The following is a 15,836-nucleotide window of genomic DNA, read 5'->3' on the forward strand; positions in this document are numbered from 1 at the left end:
CACAATGGGGACCGAGTGGGTAGGGTGGACAACCGTGCACTCGCATCACTACTCCCGATGAGTGATCGAGTGGACGGATGCTGTCGAGTACACACATTCCTACCCCAAATCATAAATGGGGAGCGAATGCCTCATCTCCCAGACACTATGACGAGAGGAATTCTAACGCATACACGCCACACTACCCATGAGCGGATCAACGAGCACCGGAAGAGTCAAACCGACGTGCTACGTGTGTCCCGCTACCCATGAGCGTCACAACGGAGCACCAGTGATGAAACTGGCAAAGTGCTCGACAATAAAGGAGCAATCAATCACTCAGCATGCAATCATGCGAATGGTGCATGTCACTAAACATGGTAATATACTAAACTAATCTCTGAACATATCATAATGTGCACCAAAGCGAATGAATCATATCAAGGTATCTGATCATATAAGGTATCAAACCTAGGTCCTGACATGGTAAAATATGGTTATATCACTACCCATGAGCATGTGGAATCAGGTACATATCCATACAAGATGTAAACAAACAATCAATCAATAGGTAGCATGTATTGGGCAGTGATTAACCGAAACAAGTAAGAAACATAATTAATGCATCTTGTTAATTTAATTACTAAGCATATCAAAGACAATAAGTCAAAAGTACCCGCCTCCAATCGAAATGGTCCAACTCGGGTGTCGAGATGCTCGTCTCGAATCAAAGTCCTGTAATAAACCGTATAATTTAGCTAAATTTAATTATAATCAAATAGCTAAACTAATTTCAAATCCATCGACCAGTTAGGGTTAATTTCATTAACCCCAATTACACCGTTATATAACTTCTAGACTTACGTCAATAATTATTGCTAATACATCTAGCAATAATCTACCACAAAGATCAAAACCATAAATCTTACCTCTAACTCTCCTTCAGTCGTCTGTGATGGCAACAGACTCGATTCACAACGGAAAGACCGAAATCCAGCAACTTCAGACCGTTCACTGCCAATTGGAAAACAAATTCCAAATCCAACTTAATAGAAAACCTTATAGTAGCATACCTCCATCCATAACACTGTTGACGTTAACAGAAATCCTTACCTAACTCATAGTTGTGTTTGTTGATCCACCACAAGGAAGGATTGATCAATAACAGAGAAGAATATCCAAGCTCTGCACTGCTCGGAAGGATAGAGGTGCCGGAAAGGATTTGCAGCAGTGCTGCTCGATCAACAGTCGGTGGTGGTCGGAGTGGCTCGGGAGCAAGTGTCGGCTAGGGCACAGGGAAGGAATCGGCAGTGACTCTCGAGTGGCTGGCGTCGGGTTAGGGCACAAAAAGTAGCAGCCGGCGCTAGGAACTCCACGGCAAGGACTAGAGCTCCGAGCGGTCGACGGTGGCTCTCAACTAGGGCAGAGATTGGGTCGCCGGCGTCGGCAAAGGAGAAAAGGAAGGAGATGGCATCGGCCGGCTAGGGCACGGCGAAACCAGCGATGGTGGCTTCGGTGTCACGGAAGGGGAGAAGGGCACAGGGACGGCGTGAAGAAGGAAAGGGAAGAAGGAGATGCAACCCGCGACCACGGCTTGAATTGCAAGGAGATGGGAACTGCCGCGGCGCCGGTTAGGGCACGCGATCGGAGAAGAGTGAAGGGCGGCGTCGGGGAAATGGCTCGGCACGCGGGGGAGGAGAAAAGAAATAAGAAAGGAAAATCAGAAAAAAAGAATAAAAAGAAAAAGAATTAGAAAAGGAAAAGGAAATAAACTTTTCCTCACATAAATGGGTAGCCTAAACAGGCTTTTTTTCTCGGCCCCGTACTTGTCCCCGTTACTCGTCTGTACGAGCTCCGAAAAATTTCCGAAAAATGTCCAAAAATTCCGGAAAATTCCCTTATTAATATTCGCCTATTTTCCGGTATTTTACAAGCGCTCTCTATGTTGTACGCCAAAAAACAGCCCTTTACGATCGTCGGCACAAGACTTGCTACTGTCGGCGGATTTGTAACGAAGGCGCTCCTCGCTGTTCACCTTGTCGTTGCTTGCCCCCTTTGGTCCCCAACTCCCAGATCGTCAACCATTGTGGCTCGCCTCCATGTCAAGCCAAGTTCTCCGATCATGCTCCAAGATGACTCCGATTGGTGGTGGTGTGGGGCGGTAGTGTCCTTGCACGATCGGAGGAGGCCGGACCCAAGAACCTCCCCCTCCTTTGCACCGGTGAAGAGTCTATGGCAGTAGTCTTCCAAGCTCCTCGTGCTCTCCTTCTTGAATGACCGGAAAACCTCGCCGGAGCAATCGCCGACGCATATGTGGACTGTGAACACATTGCTGGTGAGGGAGGGGAAGATCCCCTCCCTCACCACCACCTAGAACGTGCCGTGGAGTTGCTTCTAGCAACAATCAGAAGCTTCCTTTCCTAGAGAGAAGGGAGAGCTTCTCTCTCTAGGAAGGGAAGGGAGGAAAGAATGACTCATTGAGAGCTCTTTCACTTTTTTTTTGATGAAAGGTAAATTATATATCATCAAGAAAAAGACGTACAATCATGTCCTAGGATATCCAGACAGTTCTGACGAAGTGTCAGGTCCTGCTGTCAATCAGAGGTATACATGTCATGCACTCTCACTATACCAACCACTCAAAAAGTATCAGTCCGTGCATGGAGTTGGATTGTAGTAGCCCGTACCCATGTCCTGCTGTCTCGCTGCACCACCCTCCAACCATATAAGTCACAAGCACCATCACTGTACCATCCGCAAATGTCCACCCCACTATCTCGTACTCCATGGCACTAGCCTGCGCTGTCTGCAACCTGCCTGCCATACGTCTGCTATCTGCAACCGGCCTGTCCATAGTACCAACCATCTAGTGTCTACATCATGAATGTCACCAGTCCGGCCTATAACTCATCCTCAGCCTCATCCGCATGTGCCATCCTGTCCATGGCAGTGTACTCCACTGTCTGCTATAGCATGCGGTCCAACCGTAGTGTGGAGTGGTACGTGTAAGTGTCAAAGCCCGCACACTTAGGCTATCATCCCGCCATAGATCGTTGCCCCATTTTTAGCAAGTGGTCAGCTATAAACGGATTTGGTGTGTCCTTACCGCGAGCCGTTTGCTGCGGACTAGATAGATCATTATGGTGAATCTATGCACCATCCTAACCCCTAGCTCTCCCCCTCAGCCCTACTCAACACAATGTACATCACCACACCGCCTCTCACCAATGTGCCCTCACAGCCATCCCCCCACAAATGGGCCCTCTCTCACAAAATAACTCTCACCATACAAAATGTCTCCACTCTCACTAATATATACTATACTGTCTCTCTCCCTGAATAATACACAATGACCCCACCCCACAAAAAACAAGCGGTGGGGCCCTCACAGTCTCCTCACCCCGCAGCTCGACTCCGAGGAATGCACAAAGGTAGCTCCAGAGCTCCGTGTGGCCTGACAGGTGATCTCCATGCGCAGGTCCATGGATGAAAGCTCCATATACACAGAAGAAGCTCCAAGGTAGTAATACACTCTGAGCAATACTATGATGCTCTCCAAATTTCTTTTTTCTACACTGTGCAAAAATTGCACCTTGCAATCCTACCAAAGTAATACATTGTGCTACAGCAATTTTTTTTTTCCACACTGTGCAAAAATTGCACCTGCACCGTGCAATCCTACTAAACTAATACACTGTGCAAACAACACGATTTTTTTTCCATACAATTCCTACCAAACTAAATTGCACAGTGCAAAATTGCACCGTGCAAAACCTATCAGTTTTTTTTTTGAAAAATACAATTCCTACCAAACTAAATTGCACGGTGCAATTTTGCACTGTGCAAAACCTATCAGCTACTTTTTTTTTTTTTCCAAAATACAATTCCTACCAAACTAAATTGCACAGTGCAAAATTGCACCGTGCAAAACCTATCAGCTACTTTTTTTTTTTTTCCTTTTTTTCACCAAACTAAATTGCACAGTGCAAAATTGCACCGTGCAAAACCTATTAGCTTTTTTAATATCTAGCCAAAAACTGTGCAGCTGCACTGCACAGCTGCACAGAACGCAACTGCACAAAGTGCAGCTGCCTGAGGTTGCAGCTGCACAGCTGCAATAAGATTACAGCTGTGTAGGTGCGCATCTCGACTGTGAAGCTGTACAAAGCTGTAGGTGGCAGGTCTGGCTCCGTGGATCTCAAGGCGGGTGGTGAAGTATCCGATCTAGGCTGACATCCAACGAACGGTAGACATGGGTCTGGATCCTCCAAAAGACATGATCCCCATCAAACGGCTCGCCCTCAAACCTCAAGCGACTACGCGTCTGCCAAATGTAGTGTATCAGTGCAGCCATCGTAGCATGACGCGCGCGCACCAACAGTCCTGTCCCTCGGTAGTGTCGCGCATAGAGCCGCAACATCCTCCGGTATGTCGTCATCTCATGAGTCATGTACAACCAGGCTCGAATCCGATCCCAAAGCTGCCGTATCTGCAGACATCCAAAAAATAGATGCTCCTGAGTCTCCTTCTCACTGCTACAAAAAACACAAACCCTGTCGGCCTCCCCTAGGTACTCCAACCGATCCCTGGTAGGCAACCTACGGTGCGCAAGTAACCATAGGGTAAACCTGTGGCTGGGTTGGATGTGCTTCTTTCAAACTGTCCCTGCCCATGGCACGCGGGCTCCAGTATCACGGAAAAAGCATAGGCCTGACTGATATCCCGATGGGTCAAAGTGTGCTGATTGTACCAACCATGCAAGATCTGCCTCGCTGTCTCTATGGAACCAGCTGATGTGACCATCCGATCTCGTATCTGCGCTAACTTCTTCAGCAGCGGAGAATCAGTATGCTTTGCCCTCCATCCCCAAATGTCGGTGTCCTGTAAATATGTGTGGTGAACCCATCGGATCCAGAGAGCATCCTGCTGATCATGTAAGCGCCATAACACTCTAGATAATAAAGCGGTGTTCCAAGCAACCAAGTCTCTAAATCCCAACCCTCCTTCTTCCTTGGGTTTACACATCTCTAACCATGCAATGGGGGTGGTTGGATGTCCAAAAGAAGCTCCGACATAAGCTATAGATACGCTCCACAACTCCTATCGGTAATGGCAAGATCGACATCCAGTAGCATTCCATCCCCTGCAGGACAGACTGGATCAACTGTGCTCTTCTTGCATAAGAGAGGGTAAGTTTCGGCCATGCATTAATCCGTCGGCTCAAAGCATCAATCAGTGAGCTGTAGTCCGCAATCTTCAACTTTTCTGATGCCAACGGGATCCCAAGATATCTGTAAGGCATTGTTCCCTCCTGGAACCCTGTGATGGCAAGCAACTCCAGCTTCACATCGTCCTCTACTCCAGCCATATAGATACAAGATTTGCTGATATTTGGTCTTAGGCCAGCCATCATCCCAAAGTTTTCCAGACAACCCATGAGGATACTAATGGAGGAACGGTCACCACGGGAGAAAAGAAGGTCATCCGCATATGCCAGATGTGCAATCCGAAGATTATGACACTTTGGATGGAAATGGAAATCTGCTCTCCGTGTCTGCTGACTGAACATCCGAGCCAAATACTCCATACATATCCCAAATAGATATGGCGATAGTGGGTCACCCTGCCTCAGTCCTCTAGCGCCTCTAAAGTACCCATGCATGCCTCCATTGATAGACACTGAAAAACTGGTGGTAGTGATGCACTCACGTATCCAGGCAATGTAGGTGGGGGGGAGGGGGGGGGACTGCAACCCTGCTAATGCCTCCAGTAGAAAATCCCAATGCACTGTGTCAAAAACTTTCTGGAAGTCTACCTTCATGATACTCCGTGGAGAAATCCTCTTCCTTGTGTAATTCCTCATCAATTCTTGTGCCAAATGTATATTATCAGTGATATTCCTTCCCTTGACAAATGCAGCTTGTGCCGGGTGAAATATGTGCTCAACAACATCAGCAAGTCTAGAGGATAAGATCTTCGAAATTATCTTGTAAAACACCGTACAACATGAGATGGGTCGGTAATCCGCTACTCTACTTGGTTGTGGAACCTTTGGGACTAATGAGATGAGGGAATGATTCCACTGTTTGAGAAGCTTCCCATGTCGAAAGAACTCCATTATTGTAGCCACCAATTCACCTTTGAGGAGATCCCATGAGTGCTTGAAGAACTTTGATCCATACCCATCCGGACCCGGCGCTTTTTGGTCACCTATGCTAAAGAGGGCCTTCTTGATCTCCTCCTCCGTTGGCATCATTATCAAACTGCCCTGCTGTTCCAGATTTAAGGTTCTTCCAAAACTTATGCATTTGGTGGTGAGTGGTGTTCTTTGTAGACTTGTGCCAAGCAACCCTTGAAAAGTTTCCACAAATTCATTTGCTATCTCTTCCAAGCATGTTGTGATATCACCATTTCTTTTCTCAATCACCATAATTTCTCTTCGTCGATTTGTTCTCTTAACTAAGGCATGGAAATAGGTAGTGTTCCGGTCCACCTCTCTAAAGTAATTGCATTTAGCCTTCTGTTTACAGTATAGAAAATCTGCCCTGCTGAGTTGGTCTGCTCTTTTTTTGGACCTGCTGGTATCCATCCTCAAAAATCCCAGTAGTGTAGCCATTTTCCTGCATCCTTTGAAGCTCCTCTTGCGCCCGTAGTGATCGCTCCTTTATGTGCTGAAAATGTAGCCTGTTAAACTGCCTAAAAGTAGCTTTCAACCGTTGCAATTTCACCTTGAACCTGAACTGTGTCGTGCCCTGCAATGTGCCCAGCCCAATGCTTGCCCACTGCTCCTCCATTACCTTATTATAATCGTCATGGGTGGTCCACATATTGAAGAATTTGAAGGATTTCTTTGGTTGCTCCATAGCTGCCATAATGGTGACCACACATGGAGTGTGATCCGAGATGTAACCCGGTGCTAAGTAGTCAGCCAATCTCCTCATATCTTGCTCCAACCACATCTTATTGACCATGCTTCTATCTAATTTGCAAGAGACCTCCATATTTGACCAAGTGTATTTGTAACCTACTTGATGTAAGTCCTCTAAACCATTATGTAGAACACAGTCTTGAAAATCTGAGATTTGGTAAGCAGTTACCGACATGCCACCTTCTTTGTCTTCCACTGAGATTGGGGAATTGAAATCACCAAGGAGTATCCAAGGCGTGCTCATGCTCTCCCCAAGCATATCCAATCCTTCCCATTGGCTCCTTCGCTTACTGATACTTAGCAGCCCATAAACAAATGTAATCTGGAAGGTCTTTTGTGTCACTGCACTGGTAACATATCCATGTAAATATTGCTCATCAAACTTTGTTATCCCAAAGGTGACTTTGTGAGGGTCCCAAATAACCAATACTCTACTTCTAGAGGAGCCCTCCTTGATGTAATGTTGCATTTCCAGATTTTGAAACCTTCTGATTTTCAGTCTTTGAAAGGCCAGTTCTGTTAATTTTGTTTCCAGCACACCCATCACTGCTAGCTTGTGTCTCAGAAAGAAGCGCTGCACCTCTTTCTGTTTGGGAGCTTGGTTAAAGCCCCTCACATTCCAGGAAACAATCTTCATGAGGAGGTAGACGGTCTTGACCGTCTTGCCGCTTGGTTTCGAGTTTGAACTCTATCATCCATCCCAATCTCATTGCTGCACAATTTGACACCAGCCCTGTTGCATGCTGTTTCCTGCTTTTTTACTTGGCAGAAATCTATTTTTCCTCTGCATCGTTTGTGTGCTGTTATGCTGATGATCCAACTGTCCAACTTGCTGTGGGTATCTGCTGTAACTCTGCCTGGTATCCCTTTTCTGAACTGTTCCCAGCCTCTCTGTAATTGCAGAATTTTGCTTTCTGTTTACTGGTTTGTGTGCATGCAGGCTTTGGTGAAAATCAGATGCAGGCAACGCTGAAATCAGATCAATCTCCTGTCCATTCATTACTCTAATATGCATTTGGTTTGCAAGCATCTGCCGTTTAGCTGATCGAGCCCTTGTCTACACTGTCCATTGCTGCTGCGGCCCTTCTTCCACTGCTGCGTCTGAATCTGGATTACTAGGACTGCTATCAGCATAACTGGTATCAATAAATCCTTGCATCAGTGAAGAGCAGTCTCTTGAGTCTGATTGCTACGAGCTGCTGGAGTTCAGCCTGCAGTTTGTGCATTCCGGAGTCTCATTCTGCTTCCTTGTTTGGTTTGGATGGTGAAGGATAGGTTGTGGTGCCTGCTGATCCTCTTCTCTGCAGTGTGAATCTGTTTGCTGCAGATCATGTTCTGCTTGCTGTTCTCCTTCTTGTCCAGTTTGCAGATGCATGTGATCACCAATCTGAATACCCTTTCTAGTGTCTGAAATTCCAGTAGGAGCAAAGGGTTGACAGTGTGCGGTTTCAAAAGCCCCCATCTCTGCTGTGCCCCTGATGCAGTCTCCCTTCGTGCTGCTAAGGTGAGGAGTAGTGGAAACCAGTACTGATTGCTGTAATAAATCTTGTGCCAAGTTTTGGTGCAAGTCAAAAGCTTTGTACAGATTCTGCTTCTTCCTGGTACTGAGTTTGCTAGACATTGGTTTATGTTTACGGCTACTAACTTTGAATCCCACTCGCAATTGGTTTCTTTGCATTGCTGATTGGAATTGTCTCGCTGTGACCCTTCCTGTTACTATCTTTGGAGTCAGATTTGTCACCATGCTGCCCTTAGGCTTAATTTGTGGATCATCATAAACTACTTGTATAGGCCCATGTGCAGGTATGACCCCAGGAATAGCTTTGTCTAGGTGCTGTAGAGTCGAGGTGTCCTGGTGCTGCTGGTTGTGCTCGTGCATGTCTGATAACCTTCGGCAAGCTTGGTCCAGTGCAAATCCTCCATTCTGCTTTCTATTCAGTACTTCACTGCCTGATACGCTACAGTGAACCTTATCTCTATAATTCCGATCAGTTGCAGTAGTATCTGTGAGGTTTCCTTTCCCTGTTATCCCTTCTGGTTGCATCTGATCATGATTTTGATTTTGAAATTCTGTTTGTTCCTGCGTCTGTGCTTATGATGCACTGATTTTGCTCTTTTGTTTTTTATCTTGAAACTCAAGCGGTGGCCAGCTCGCTGCCCAGAATTGGTCTTAGCTTGTTGATAATCCTCAGTGCACTGCAGTCCATTTCTTTTGCTAGGTCCTACTACCTGAACTTGTTGGCTGTGCTGATGTTGTGACGTAGAAGCTCCTTGTGCATTGGCCATCAGGGCAGTCTGTTCCTTCGCAGCTACAGAGTTGACCTTAGCTGTAGTGTGACTAAGTGATAAGTTCTCCTTCTGAACATGTTTCTGCTTCTCCCCTGCTCTACATCGTGACCCAGATGTCTGCACTTGGTGATGAGCTGTGGAACCTGTCAAGTTGTTTATATCAGTAACTTCCTTGCCCTTTTCTTTTGCTGAAACTTGAGCTTGCTGAATAGTTTTCTTGGTCTGATAATCTTCCCCCTGTTTGCCAACTTCCTTCATAGCGATTCTGTGGTGTACCTGTGTGTTCCGATCACCTGCTCTTTGCCCCATAGATTCCTGACTTCCATTCAGCATTCTATGCTGTAGCGTGCCAGTAGATATTGCAAATTCAGATTGCGTGCCAGTCTGCAGTGTGCCATTTCCTGTGGTCCGAGTTTGCCTTGCAGCCTGTTTTCCTGGCAATATGAATTCTCCTTCTTCCAAGTTTGCCTCTTCCATCAGCGTAGGGCAGTCTAGTTGATAGTGCCCTAGTTTATTACATCTTAAGCACAATTTAAGGGCAGCTTCAAAAGTAATATGCAAATCTAGTTCTCTGCTATCTAGTAGGGTGACTGGGATACTCTCTAGTAGCGGTTTAGTGATGTCCACCTCGACCAAGACCCTGGCAAAGCTAATCCTGTCTTTGTCTTTGGTAACTCGATCTGTATAGAGAGGGTTGCCAACCATTGACGCAACTTTGCTGAGGCCTAAATGTGTCCAGCAGTCCAGTGGCAGGCCAAATATTTGCATCCAGAGTGGTATCTACGTTTGTGGCTCAATTTGAAAGCTAAAACACTACGGCATGAGCTTCATGTATAGAGGACAGCCATGCATCACATAAGGACCACCCTGCAGCACACGATCAGTATCCTCTTTCGTTTCAAATTTTAAAACTAACGAGAGGGTGTGGTGGTGAAACATCTTGTGTGGTGCCCTCCAGCGATGTGTCAGCTCCAGCAGTGCACGCCATCCCGGGAATCGTCCAATAAACCTCCCTATCAGACAGTGCCCCATAGCTTTTTCAATTGGTTCCATATCATTGCAAGAGAGCACCGCCCTGGTTCCCTGCTTCTGTATCCTGCTAAGCGCCATATCTCCACTACAGTGGTGGTTGTCCTTGAAGAGGTCCGACCAGCGTTTTGTTGTTCCAGATGGCTCTGGATTTGCATTGGAGCCTTTGCTCGCCACTGGCCTCCATGCACGCACTCGGTCGCCGGAGGTTGTCTTGCCTGCTGCCGGCGGCTGCGACAGCCCCACCATCTGGCTCCTCCGGATTCCAGCAAAGAAGATGTTCAGAGAGAGAGCAAAGAAGATGTACAGAGCGCAAGCACCTCACCACCGTCTGATCTAGGGCTTTGACTAATTTCCGTGAGGGACTATATCTGACCGTTCACGAGCACCTCAGGATTCAGTTGACTCAGTCAAGTAACTGCTGACTCAGATGCGTGGTACGAAGACAAGTCTCCGTTGACTCCAACGTTCCGGAAGCTGAGCAAATGATGCTACAGTGTCGAGTAAGTTAAACGAACAGCGGATCTCGCATTAACAAATTTTGGTTCCCTGACCCGATCCAAGAATTCGTTGTATTAAAAAACGCACAGCACACTAACCTCGAGATTCGTGCATCCTTATCTTATAGTTGCTGCTCTGTGATTGGTCGATGCTAGGGTTTGCGCAAACACCCATTGGCGCGGCGATCGATGCGGCGACGATCGGTGCGGCAGGCGATGATCATCGTCCTTCTCTTCCCTCCGCCGTCAGCTCCCACGCCGACACTAAGCAGATTTGAAGCGCTGCTGTGATGACACTCAAAGCGGAGGTTTGTCCAGAAGGCTCTCTTCTCGCCGATACTGTAGCAGCGCTTCCTTTGATGTCGTTCTCCCTCGGCGGCAGTGCCTGATCGTCGTCTAAGCTTTGTTGGTACCCCGTATCTACTATTATCTGTGCCTATGCTAGTTTCTGTGTGCAGGAATGATGCGTTGCAGTGTTAACACTCAAGGCAAAGGTTGTCCAGAAGGCGTTCCCCTTGGCGTATCAGCTCTTCTCCTAGCTCCTACCTCCCTTGGCGTCGCCAGTGCCTGATCACTGTCTTCGCGTCGCCGGATCACCGTCTTTGCGTCGCCGATTTAAGTGCCTGCTAGTATCTGTGCTTGTGTCCTTCTGTATGATGTGCTTGTATCTGTGTGCTGTGCTCAGTCTGTAGTTAACCTGCACCCCGTGCCACCCAACTGTTCCTCCCTCCGACGGACCACAGACCTCCAACCCCTCAGTCTGCCAGCAGATGTCGCCGTCGTCAGCTGCCAGCCGCGACGGTAGAGCCACACTCTCTGAACAAATGTTGAGCAGGTGAGTTCGGAGGTTTGAAAGGCTTCCTAGAAGAATTGTCGGAGACCTCCCGTCGGCACTGTGCTACAGGAAGGTTACCATCGCCACCTAACTCTGTATGCCTTCTCCAAGGGCTCTGACCCCCCTTCTCTGTCCGCACCCTGTTCCCAGCAATAGTCGCTCACCCTCGTTCCTCACCGGTGAAGAGTTCACCGGAGTTCTAGAGAGATGCCAGAGCTTCTCTCTCTAACTCCCTCTAACTGACTGAGAGCTTTTTCACGATTCTCCACTGAGAGCTCTTTCACTGTGACAAAAAGACAAAACGCTCGCCCCCAACGTCCGCGCCGTATCCGACCCAAGGCCATCACGAGAGAGGTTAATCGCAATATCCGAGCGAACATGTGACGGACAAGGTGTAATACGGAAATAGGAGATTTATTCCCCAGCTGACTCAAGGATCGACCCTGCGACCTCATTGTGACAACACCCGCCACATACCAACTTGGATAACCCGCGGGGTCACTGAGAGCTCTTTCACTTTTTTTTTTTTTATGGATAAGATAAATTATATTGGAGCGAAAAAAATGTACAATAACCTATGGCGCATAAGTCCTCGTCCGTTATATCCGGACCAATGCCAGATCAGAACGAAAATCCATAAGGCCGCTAAATGGTACTATGCCGCACAAGGCGAGGCATTGGTATCGCATCACTAGGTTGATGCACGCAAACACCAACCGTCATCACAAACAACCATGATCTAAGGTACAAACACAAGCACACAATCAAACAAACATACACCACTGTCACTAATGAATGCCCCATTGGCGTGGCTGCGTCCACCTTGACTCTTCATCACGGCAAGCTAACTCCGGCCATCCTCCATGCTGGAGACACAATCAGAAATCAGCAGCTCCTCTTGTGACCCATTAAATTGGAGGTATTTCTGTGTCCGGTAAAATCTGTGTACCATGCTGATAGCCCCTCTGCAGTAGTCGGCTTGCTTTGATCCAAAGTCTACTCTCAAAAATGCCGTGTCAACTCTAAATCAAATTTGAAATGCCCACTGATTAGAATCTGCCATCTTTGACTAAAGTCAAATTTGAACAGTGCCGTGTGGCTCCAATTCCAGCAACGAAATGTCGTGCAGCTCCAAGTTTCCCTGCCTCCAAGAAAATTTGCTTACCATGTTCACAGACGCCGCAAAATCCCAAGGTGCCCTCAGCCCACTTCCTTCCCAAGCTTCGTCAGAGAGCTGCAAAGCTCTGCTGGTCACCAGAAAGGTCTGCTGCCGACTAAGTCGCTGCATACCTTGCCCTCCCGCCGGCCTACGAGCACCGTGGCAGCACCAATCATTGCCCCTTCGCACTCACTCTTCTGTGCATCAGCCGGCGGTGCCCTTCGTGATGTTAGCCGGAATAGTCAGTACCTTGCGATCGTCGGCACAAACTTGACAACCTTCCGACGAGTCTGAAAAGTGGGGCATTCGCCTCTGTTAACCCTTGAGGATGCTGCTGCTGTGTCATTTTGAGCTCGAGCTTACACAAACGAAATTTGAATGTGTAGTTGCTGTATCAACTCTGGATCCCCTTCTTGTCTCACTGCTGCCACAGATCCAAATTTCGCCGGAGAGCTGCAAAGCTCTGCTGGTCACCGGAAAGGGCTGCTGCTGGCCAAGACTTTGTGTATCCTGCCTCCCGCCGGCTCTGAGCACCATGGCAGCACCAACCATTGCCCCTTCGCACCCTCCGAGCGGCAGCCGACGGTGCCCTATTAGATGTTAGTCAGAACAGTCAACACCTTGCGATCGTCGGCACAAACTTGACAAACTTCCGGCGGTTCTGAGATGTGAAGCATTTCTATCTGTTATCTCCTGGGATCGCAACTGCTGTGTCGCCTTGAGCTCTAGCTCCTGATACTCTGCATGTGTTCGAATTGAAGAGAGAGTGCCATGTGAATCTGAACTTTGACTTCAAGTTTTGCCGTGTTATAACTGAAAGCTCTGACCGAATGCCAATCTTTGGCTGATAGCATCGGGTTAGAAGCTGCCATGTCAACTTTGACTGATTGCTAATTCAAAGACCCGTGTGCTGACCGAATGCCAATTTTGACTGATCCTTGACTGAATTCAAATTCAAAGCCGACTGAACTTGCCCGAATTCAAATTCAAAACCGTGCTTTGATTGAATTTTAACCATGAAATCCCGTGCCTTGACTGACTGTGTACAGCTTTAATTCAAATCTGAGTGTAACGTGTCAGTCTTGACTGAATTCAACTTTGGGAAGCGCTGTGCAGCTTTAATTCAAATATGAGGGTAACGTGTCATACTTGAAACCATCAACCTCACTGTTCCTTCTGACTTTCGGTTAACGAGACTTGAATGCTACCTCCCTTGCCGTGCTGACCACGATTTCCAAGGATGCTACAGTCTTCGTCCCCACGTCTTCATCGGAGAAAAACTCCAACAGCCTGGTGGTCACCGGAAGTAACCGTTGCCGCCGGAGACTTGATTTCCTTGCCTTCCCACCGACCAGTAAGCATCATGGCACCACCCACCACTGCTCGCATCACCCGTTCTCCGTGGACACTCCGGGACCGCCAGTGAAATGGTCGGCAGGCGCCGTATATGATGTCCGTCGAGAAGCAGCCACTTGCGATCATCGGCACAACCACTGAAACACTCCCCGCTGATCTGTGAGGAAAGAGTGCACTTACCCTTGTTGAGTTTACTGCCCTCTCCCATTGCTTTCCGCTGCCGAATGAACCTTCAAAGCTTGCCTCCACTTCAAGCCAAATACTCCGATCATGCTGTAAAATGATTCCCAGTTGATGGTGGTGTGAGGTGGCAGCATACTTGCACGACCAAAGGAAGCCGAACACAAGAACTTCCCTCTCCTAATGCACCGGTGAAGGATTTTGGCAGTGCTCTTCAAAACTCTTCCTGCTCTCCTGCTTAAGTGATCAAAGAGCCTCGCCGGAGTCCTTCGCCGGCGCCGGTGGCTGTGCTCCACCGCCGGTGAGGGAGGGGAAGGTCCCCTCCCTCACCGCCTCCTTGTAGACTTGCTTGGTGCTCCCGCCGGCAAGGAAACAGCCCACTCCTTCCTAGAGAGAAGGGAGAGCTTCTCTCTCTAGGAAGGGAGGAGAGGAGAGAATGACTGAGAGCTCTTTCACTGTTGTAAAAAAAAAAAAAAATTGGAATTGTCACCTTAGCAGCTCCCTGGGTTCGGCCCCATAAATATCCAGAGAAAATAAATCACGGTTAAGTTGGACAGGAAGGGTGACTGGGGGTCGAGTAGAATTTAAAGCGCAACAAACCGAGATTTTACGCCTGTGTGCAACTGGCGACCCTCTACCCTTGAATCTCCGTTGCAAGCGTCAGACACCCTTCCAGCTGATCCAGTCCGTAGGCACTTTCATTTTTTTTTTTTGATGAAAGGTAAATATATATCATAAAAAATGCACAAACATACAAAAGTGATCCTGGAACCCCTTAGTCATGTCTGACGAAGTATCAAATCTGCAGGGGGAACCATGGTCATGGACATGTGCTCACTCGTGTACAATCTCTCTCTGTCTCCTCTGCACATGCTGGCTACAAGATCAGCCTCAGTACCAGGTACTGAGCTAAGGTATCAGCCAACACTGCCTGCTATCCCTGTCTAGCTGCTCGTGTGTCCTCATCATCAATGTCCTGTGTCCTCTGAAATCCTGGGTTTATGCCGCTCAAGTCTCCCATGTGTCCGCGAGCCTCCAGTGACTCCAATCCATCTCAGTCCATCTCCTCCTATGTCATGGGTCAGGCCCCATGATGTCACTTTTAGCAAGTGACCAGCTAGATAGGTCTTTATGGTGGACCTATGCACCCTCTTGGGCTTTTTGGCAAAGCCCCAGCCATAAACGGATTTGATGATGTCCTTACCGTGAGCCATTTGCTGCGGACTAGATAAGCCTTTATAGTGGATCTATTCACCCTCTTGGGCTTTTTGGCAAAGCCCCAGCCATAAACGGATTTGATGATGTCCTTACCGCGAGCCGTTTGCTGCGGACTAGATAGGCCTTTATGGTGGGCCTATTCACCCTCTTGGGCTTTTTGGCAAAGCCCCAGTCATAAACGGATTTGGTATGTCTTTACCGCTAGCCGTTTGCTACGGACTAGATAGACCTTTCTAATGTGGGTCTATGCACCTGTACATCACTCTCCTCCCATACATACTCTCCCACATACAGTCCTTATGCTCTACTACATGACTCCACCCGCTGTGGTCTCCCCGCATATACAATACCCTCATCCCATAA

General features: G+C 47.9%; 1 long non-coding RNA gene across 1 annotated transcript; it reads right to left on the reverse strand.

Annotated features, from left to right (window-relative positions):
- Positions 1-668: 668 nt before the first annotated feature.
- On the reverse strand, positions 669-1,201 carry LOC122014385. The gene is made up of 3 exons (XR_006120660.1): positions 1,093-1,201; positions 909-993; positions 669-714 (listed from the first exon to the last, which is right to left on the reverse strand). It is a non-coding gene; the product is annotated as an uncharacterized LOC122014385 (long non-coding RNA).
- Positions 1,202-15,836: the final 14,635 nt, after the last annotated feature.

This window comes from Zingiber officinale, chromosome 8B (assembly GCF_018446385.1).
Source record: "Zingiber officinale cultivar Zhangliang chromosome 8B, Zo_v1.1, whole genome shotgun sequence".
Taxonomy (NCBI): domain Eukaryota; kingdom Viridiplantae; phylum Streptophyta; class Magnoliopsida; order Zingiberales; family Zingiberaceae; genus Zingiber; species Zingiber officinale.